The sequence below is a fragment of the Beta vulgaris genome, chromosome 8 (genome assembly GCF_026745355.1).
Source record: "Beta vulgaris subsp. vulgaris cultivar EL10 chromosome 8, EL10.2, whole genome shotgun sequence".
In the NCBI taxonomy this organism is placed as follows: domain Eukaryota; kingdom Viridiplantae; phylum Streptophyta; class Magnoliopsida; order Caryophyllales; family Amaranthaceae; genus Beta; species Beta vulgaris.
The window spans coordinates 59,669,316-59,676,721 of record NC_079209.1 but is presented as its reverse complement, the minus strand read 5'-3'; positions in this window follow the sequence as shown (position 1 = coordinate 59,676,721).

Sequence of the window (7,406 nt, the reverse complement as noted above, 5' to 3'; positions counted from 1 at the left end):
CATTGCATATACCAAAGATGAGAATCTTTTTACTTATTTAATTTTGATGGTTGAGAAGACTACATATGAACTATACATTTCTTATGCGTAGGACAAAAAATTGATGTTTCTTTTGATTGTGATCTTACAAGATGGATCACGTTTCTAACATTGGGACGTCTCAAGTTGTTTTTCTTCCGCCATAGGAGTTAGGCTATGTTTAGTTCACCTGAAATTTTATGATCTGAACTGATCTGATCTGATCTGATTATAAGATCTTATCTTTTAGATTTTTCTCAATATATAAGAAAAAATATAGTCATGTGGGGTCTTGTTTGATTCGTCTCAATGAATACTTTATTAATATTCAATTATTATAATTTTTACTAATATGTAATGAAAAATATTTAATAGTATAATGATTTTCAAATATAAGCAAGATCTGATTTGATCTGATCTGAACTTATTTTTTCTGATCTGATCTGATTAGATCTGAAATAAGCAAAAATAAGGTAATCTGAACATAGCCTTAGAACCATAATATTAATGCATTGACATGAGTAGGTGCCATTATATTGCGGTTCATATCTTGAACAAGGTCAAAGAAAGTCACCTAAATTCTTACACTATTTAAACATAGAGCTTCTTATGGACGGAACAAGACTGTCCGTTAAGCCTTCTCAGACTGACCCATTAAAATTGCGGGCCAAGCCCGTCTCGCTAATATTAATGGGTGGATGTGGACAATCTTAAATATACCACGTGCAAGCCCGCACAACCCCTTTATCATAGTGCCTATTTTCCATGAAATGTAATTTTATTTTAATCTTACTAATTTGTGTTGATTTATCTTTTGGAATATATAGTTTATTTGCACTAATATAGCTTTGGGCCGGGTAACATACAATTATCTTTATTCTTACCTTACAACTTAATTTGTTAATAACTTGTCATCCTCCAACATTTTTGTTACGAATTTTTTTTAACTTTCTCTTTATCTTACGTTGTGATTATCAACTTTTTCTAATTTAACCAAAATTATGTTTTAATCTATAAATATTAAAGGAAATTAACTATAGTTATTTGAAAAAAATAGTATAATTAATAGGCCCGTTAGGTCCGCGGCAAGCCCCATGTTTATTAGTGCGGGTCCTGGACAAGTAGTTAATCCCACATAAAAGGGGTTGGATTAAGCATGTTAGGCCCGTTGGACAAAAATTTAAGCTTAGGCTCGACGCGTAAACCGCCCAAACTCGCAAATGATCACCTCTATTTATACACTATGACTTTGACCAATAATTTAAACTAATATACGAAAACAAATCATTAGATATATATATTGTTGGACTCCATCAGTGTATTTAAGTTGTTGCTAATCTATAAAATTTTTAGTATTTTACTTAGATAATTAAAGATATTAGTAATTAAAATTCTACTTTGTAAGTGTGAGACGATCAAAACATTACAACTATTAACTATATATTAAAAAAACATGATGAAGACATTATAAAATTTATCATCGTGACTTTTGATGATTGGCAACAAACCCAAGACGGTTTGACGTACCATACACAAGATGAATAATGTGTATCATATGATAATAGTATGAAAATTGTTTAATTATTAATTGTTAGATAGTTTTTGAAATTCAATAGAACAATAATCTAAGAAAAATTTGTTTTTTCTCTCATGACTCAATTCAGCTTATACATTATATGCATTAATGAATTTTTTGTTACTTTGATGATGAAATAGCTATATATTAATAGTTCCTCATTCAATAACCTCAGGTTCTGATGGATATGAGAAATGAATAGCTACTGATCAACCAAACTTCTTTAAGAGAAAATTATGCTATCAAACTTCTTTAATTGTGTTAAATGATTTTAGGGACCATGTCTTGGAGAGAAAGAAATGTCCACGTATAAACAAGCATTGTCCTATCGAAATGAAACTAACAAAATGTCTTGTTTTTTCTGAGTGGTATTCTAGGAAGATTATTATAATTCTTTTTAGATCACATATTCAGATTCCATTATACTTCCTCCGTCTCAAAATAGATGGTACATTGTTGACTAAAACGCTTGTCGAGGCACTACTTTGACTACTAATATCTTTAATTATGTATTAGAGTAAAGTATAAAATTTTGATTTTCTAAAAATATACATTAAGACAAATCCAACAACATATTACATTATAACATATGATTTTACCTAATAGTAAATAATGCATGGTCAAACCTCATTCATAAATAGTGGAAAAGTCAACAATGTAGCATCTATTTTGAAACGGAGGAAGTACTAAATTTGTTAAATAGGTCTTAGGTTGTAGTCATTAATAAAGAAGAGATTGGACCACATACAAGCATAAAACAAGTATGATTATTGAATGGCTATAACAAAATTATAGTCACTATGATTATTGATATTTTAGCCTTCTATTTAATGTAGATTAATCTTACATATTAACTTAATTGAACTTTAAAAACATAGAAAAATGGAGGATAGACTAGTTCTAATTTTTTTTTTAAATGAAAACAAATGGTTGTTGAACGTCAGTTACTTTGTTATCTTCTTTTTGGATTATTGTTCTTTTCTTTATTTAGATGTTTTGTTCATACCATTAACAAAAATTTATGTAATATAGAGCCAATCATTATATACAAATTTTAATTATAAAATCAAGTTAATGAATGGCGTGAATCTAATATTAAAAATAGATGATTTAAATCACTCAAGTTATGGTGGCTGCAATTTCATTTAGCCATTGTAAGATTATCCTTTTAATAAGATTTTATTTATTCTTTTTTTATGAGAAACTTTCTTCAAAAACTTCACTCAATCATTAAATGGTTGTGTGTTGTATCTGTGAAAATAGTAGGTTTAGACCACTTATAAATTTAAAAGAGATTTTATCGATCATAGAACCAAACATTAATAGGAAGAGTAACTCCTCCCTCCATTTAAAACTATTCCTATCTTTTATATTAAGACGACTCATACTGTCATACAAGTTTATTAATAGGATCTCAACACAACGAGCTTAAGTTTTTCCCTAATCTAGTCACTTTAAGTGTTGTTTAGCTAAATGTTAGTAGTAGTATCTCTTAGAAAATTGTTTTTCTCTTAGAGTTTTAATCACGAAGAAATAACAGAAGGTATTTAACTGCTCATACGAAGTTTTCTATTCACCAACCAAACAATCTCACCTTATTTACTTCTTATCTAAGAAGTTTCACTTATGTTTAACCAAAGGAACACTTGTCTTTGAAGGTATAACAACTTGCCATCCAAAAACAAAAAAAATGATATAATAACTTGAACGGTTGGAGCCCATGTTCCCTGTTTCTTCTACTTTTATGTAGATTTACAATATGAATTCACTTTATGGTTAAGAGTTCTGGAAAGATAATAATACATACGAGTAGTAGCAATCGTGACTTTGATTACATGAACGAATTAAAGAAAAAGTGAATGCAGTTGGTTGTGAACTAAATTTAATTAGTAAAGAGTACAGTTGTATTCATTGTGATTTAACTAAATAAAGAGTAGATAGTAAGGGTTTGTTCGATTGGCATGCATGATATAGAAAAAAAAAGGGATGGAAACATATTTCTAAAACGTGGAAGATTGAAGATTTGAAGTTGTTTAATTAATAAAAACTAACGTGGAACTTCCTAGACAATGTAATGAAAAATTGAATAATTATCTGTTTGACAAATGATATATTATTGCATAATTTTCATGCAAATGCAGGAAGTTACTTGATCGGTCGTTTAAGATATATAGAACATCGTATCAAAATTTCTACTTCCCGAACTTAGCCAACAATATTTTATACTTCTCAAGAATTAAAACTTATTTGATATTGAAGGTTCCGAGAAAGCTATATACTTCCTAGGTAGAATCAATTATGGCACACCTTAGGAAAATATGCTTATTATATGTAGGAAATTATCGTAACTTGTAAGTTCGTTGTAACCCTCAGCTTCCTAGAGGCTTAATTAATTAATGACCTTGACTATCTGAGAGTCTGAGACTATTGTTTTATTTGTGGGCCTATAATCCACAAGTCTTTAGTCCATTTTTGCTGCTAAAATTAGGGCATTACGATTGCTTACCGACGTACCCTAACAAGTAAAACTTTTCATCATAAATTTTAGTTCCCAAATCAACATACTTTCTATACTTCTTAGAAAATATACATGAAAACAACTTTCTAAAATATATTACCATCTTTAATCAACCATACGAAGACTAGAGACAGGAGGATAAGAAACCAAACAAATACTTTTCATTGGAAAGATGGACGTAATGACATCCCTATATTCGTACGGAGCCACATGACTCATTTCCAATGACCTCCTATGTCCTTAGGTGGCATCCCGTGGGATCTGTAGCTCGGGCCCTGGGAAACTTCTAAAGCGTGTATTATAACCTTCAATTTTGACTGTTTTTGGATATTTGGACTTCTTCGGGACAGGTCATATTTTTTCTTCGAAAACGTTCCAAGGAAAGCGGACGAGACTTGTAACGTTTTGCGGGTGCTTGGCATCATTTGTGTTGCCTCGAAAAGCCTCTGACCACCCCCATTTGTTTCTCGTGAAACCCAAAATTGTCTTGAAACGAACATAACGGCATCCACATAATCGTTCCTAGCCACATGAATCATTTCCAACGACCTCCCATGTCTCTAGGAGTCATCCCGTGGCATTCAGAGCTCGGACCCTGGGAAAGTCTGAAAGCGTGTATTATAACCTTCAATTTTGGGTGTTTTTTGGGACATTCTTCGACGTCTCCGGGTCTGGTCATATTTTCTCCCGAAACGTTTCTAAGAAAACCGACGTGAATTTTAACATTGCGCAGGTGCTTGGCACGATTTGTGTTGCCTCGAAAAGCCTCTGAGTACCCCATTTGTTTATTTCCCGTGAAACCTAAAACTGTCTTGAAATGAATGTAAAGGCGTCCACATATTCGTTCCAAGCCACATGACTCATTTCCAATGACCTCCCATGCCCCTATGAGGCATCCCGTGGCGTTTGGAGCTCGGGCCCCGAGAAAGTCCGAAAGCGTATATTACAACCTTCGATTTTGGTTGTTTTTGAGACATTTTTGGACTTCTCTGAACCTGGTCATATTTTTCTCACGAAACGTTCCTAGGAGTGCCAACATGACTTGTAACGTTGCTCGGGTGTTTGGCACCATTTGCATTGTCACGAAAAACTTATGAACACCCCATTTGTTTATTTCTCGTGAAACCCAAAATTGACTCGAAATGAACATAAAAGCATCCACATATTCGTTCCAAGCCACATGAATCCTTTCTAATGACCTCCCATGTCCCTAGGAGGCATCCTATGGCGTTTGTAGCTCGGGCTCGAGGAAAGTCCGAAATCGTGTATTATAACCTTCAATTAATTATGACTGTTTTTGGGACATGTTTGGACTCTTCTCTGGGCCTTGCCATATTTTCTCCCGAAACGTTCCTAGGAAAGCTGACATGACTTGTAACGTTGCTTGGGTGCTTGGCACCATTTGTGTTGCCTTGAAAAGCCTCTAAACACCCCATTTGTTCATTTATCGTGAAACTCAAAATTTAGGATTGATAACTATTGTTGAATAGAAATTTGTTGTAGTTTTGTTTATTACCGACAAAAGATGTATATATAGGGCATAAACTATAGAGTTAGCTAAGAGATTATTAATTGGGAAAATATCATTTTGTGACTAAAGATCATTGAGGCAGGAAACTCGCTGGTCTTTCAAAGAAATTTTGTCCTCTCGAGTTTCGAAAATGGGAAACATGATCTTCATGAGAGTTTCCCTACTAAATAGATTTTTAGATTTTTTTAATGTTGATTGATTTGCATATCCTTACTTCCACTTTTGTAATTCTGTAAGTTAGGTTTTCTTTTTTCATAATGCAAAGCGATGGCCTCCGGATTTATTTTTACCAAGAGAGTCGATTCTCTGGTGGCTTCTTATTGTATTATGTCTTTTCCTAAATGGTAATTTAAATTAAATTTTTATTGTGGACCCTTAAAGCATGATTAAAAGTTGGTTGAGATGGTAATTGTGTCATGTTATAATAGCAAGTGGTCATGGGTTCAAATCTTGTTGCAAGCTAATTTTACTTTTGTTAATCGACATAACTTATGTTGGACAATTCTAGTGGAGTAACAGAGGTGACACGTGGCGTGTATACATTGTCACACACGCCTTTTAATATATTTGTACTAGTGCATATGCACACATCAATCTTATGTAGTTATATATAAATGGATATGTTTTTTATCTAAAATTATTTTGATAGTGATGTAAATTATTGAGGTTCTTTTGTGATGTTATTATCTTTTTCAATTAAAGGTGAATGATTTTTTAACTGTTCAATACCATCACTGTAAAATTTGGTAGATGATTTAATAATTTTTTTCTTTTCAGCGACTTTAGCATAGTTCTTTAACAATAGATGTTAATGAACCATATTGTTTGAACTTTGTAATCACGATATGTAGCTAACTTTTTTTAGTTGAAGATTCTAATTGACTTCGTGAATTGATTGTGTCAATCTAGTTTGTCAAGTTATTAATGGTATTGCATATTCTATTTTTGACCTACTCATATGGCAAGTTTCATTGATTCTCATTTTTCAATTTTTTATAAAAAGAAAAACTTAAATTATTAGAGGGTATTTTAGTCACTCCAAAAGAGGACACCACATCTCCTCTCTTGACTTATATAATAGAGATAGATAAAAGAAATTAGGAACATAGCTTGTTTAGAAAATATTTTCCATCGGATAGAAATCTCTAATTCTAATTTTTCTTTCCTAGGGTGGAGTCTCTAATTGTTTATTGCACTCCTAAATGTATTTTACTTGAGGCTTGTGCATAAATTAATTATCTTCCAAAAGAATTATTGATAATGAAAATAAATTGAATTTCCATCAACTGTTAACGTGACTGGAGTTAATTTCGTCCTTCAACTACGCAAAATTTACCATTGATCTCAACATTGATTTACAATTTAACATTGATCACATTAAAAGTTTCTACCATACCCCTCTTCATTTGTACTACTAGTACACTTCTCTTTAGTATTTTTTTTTTGGGCCCTTAGGGACCCATTGGTAAGAAGAATGATTCTACTGGAGTAACTGGACCGGCACCTATCGCAGGTCGATCAGCCCAACTACACAGATCAACGCCTGAGTAGGGGGAATATAAGAGAATCTCTACTCTCAAACATAAGTAGGTAATGGATTCGAACTTGTGATCTCCAAGTCATAAGGTCAGTTTTCCACCACCTCCACTAAGCAAGCTAGACTTCGTAGGAGTTACATACATGTTGCTTACACTACACGTGAAAATTCACTTTATATTTCGATATTGATACTTGTAGATCAAAACAAAACAATACCAGGGAAG